Source organism: Alligator sinensis, unplaced genomic scaffold, assembly GCF_000455745.1.
Source record: "Alligator sinensis unplaced genomic scaffold, ASM45574v1 scaffold465_2, whole genome shotgun sequence".
Lineage (NCBI taxonomy): Eukaryota > Metazoa > Chordata > Crocodylia > Alligatoridae > Alligator > Alligator sinensis.
This window is the reverse complement of record NW_005842468.1, coordinates 708,744-710,572: the sequence shown is the minus strand read 5'-3', so window position 1 is coordinate 710,572 and position 1,829 is coordinate 708,744. Positions and strand designations below refer to the sequence as shown.

The 1,829-nt window shown below is 54.3% G+C and overlaps 1 protein-coding gene across 1 annotated transcript in view; it reads right to left on the bottom strand.

The window, feature by feature from the left end:
• The window catches only part of KCNC2 (potassium voltage-gated channel subfamily C member 2), a 205,651-nt gene that overhangs the window by 200,902 nt on the left and 2,920 nt on the right, over positions 1–1,829 (bottom strand). The window lies entirely within an intron of this gene.

The following is a 1,829-nucleotide window of genomic DNA, read 5'->3' as shown; positions in this document are numbered from 1 at the left end:
ACCTGTGGCTTCAGGCCCCGCCAAGTCTCGCCTCCCCCTCCAGCCTCGAGAGCCCCGCGGGCCGGGGGAGCCAGGCGGGGAGGCCGCCCCTGGCTTTTTCCTCCAGCCCCGCGTTGTTAATGGGAAAGGCCGCGGCTAAAAGCAAGGAGGGCGTTTGCGAAGGAAGGAAGCAGCTCCCGAAGCCTCCTCCAGCTGTCTTGTCCGTGGCCCAAAGCAGATGCAGTCAATGAAAACTCTCCCGAGCCAGAATGCCCTCTGCCTGAGGAACGGCGTTTGTGCCCGAAAGCTTGCAAGGAAGAATTTCTCCCACTGCTTTAGTTGGTCTCATCAAAGATAACCCATCTCTGCCCAAAGCAGCTGCATCCCTCTACACAGCTGCAACTATTGGCAACGTATAGGGGGTGCACACAGGTACATGTGCAGCCACTGAGCGTGCACCCCCTGCAAAAGGGTGAGTGTGGCAGTTTACTCTCCATGAAAAGGCAGCACCTATGGGCAGTTGCCACTCGCCTGCCCCCCTCACCCCCCCCCCCCCCCCAATGCCACTGGCAGCATCTGTGGGCAGTCCACAATCGCCGCTGGCCACCGCCAACACTGCTGGCGCTGCTGTGGGAGCTCCCCACTTGCCTCCACCATGCTCCTGCAGCTGACAGCACCGCCACAGCCTCCATGGGCACACGGCGTTCATGGTGGTAACTCCGGAGTAGCCCCACTATAGGGTGACATTAGTTCCACTGCCAGGCTCTGTGAGCATTTCTACATGTGCTTTTTTTCCAGCAATGCAGCAGAGATCTGCTTTGCAGCAGGCTCGATGAATCGAGCTGAGGCACACCACGTTGCACCGTGTGCAGTTGTATAAGCAGCAAAATGTGCATCAGCACGCAGCCAATGGCAGCAGTGCACTTTTGAGCCAAAGCACCTCCAAGGTGTTTTAGTTCAAAAGCACACCATCACCACTTCCTCAGCGCTCACACGCATGTTGCCACTTATACAACTGCATGCTGCACAACGCCAGGCACTTTTCAAAGCCCGGACCGCTGTGATGCATGCATGCGTAAAAATGCCCAGTAATTTTTATGCCCAGGATATTAGTATGTAGAGCTATATTGTACATCAGTGGTAGGCCTCCTTTTTTGGCAGCTGAGCTACAAGTTAAAACTTCCCCTGTCCCCACAAGTGTTGCTCTGACTGTGACCCCCATCCCATCCCCTCCATGCACCTGATTGCATTCACACCCTAGGGCAGTGGTGTGGATGGGAGGGGGAGGAAGAGAGATCTGGCTGTGTACCACCACCAGACCCAGGTTAACCCTTCCCTGGTCCTGCAACTACCACATGCAAAGCACCAAATTCAGCAGCAGCTGCAGAGCCAGGGAAGGGTTTGTGTGGCTCCTGGTACCGACACCCAACACCTCCTGCAGTAGCCTGCTGCCCCTACTCTGTTTCACACAGCCAGAGGTTTGATCACCCTGCCTCCAATTTGGTGCCTCCCTGCACTGAGGGCCCAGGACTCAACATGCCACCTACAACAGCTGCCTGTGTCACTTGTGGCACATGTGCTGCAGGCTGGCTGCCCCTGTTTCACATGCTTCAGAGCTTGCAAAAGAGCATGTGCTGAAATGCCTAGGCAAGGCTAGAGATAAGGTTACAGATGTGGAGCTCAAAAGTTTTTGTTTGTTTGTTTTATGGAAACAAGTAAAGATAACTACATCTGGGCAGAAGCAGCATTCATCTTCTGCATGATAAGAAAGAAATTAAGATTGCCCAAACTAGTGCTCAACCTGTAAAACCAAATTATAAGATCTAGTCATGCATGAAGGGGACCATCCC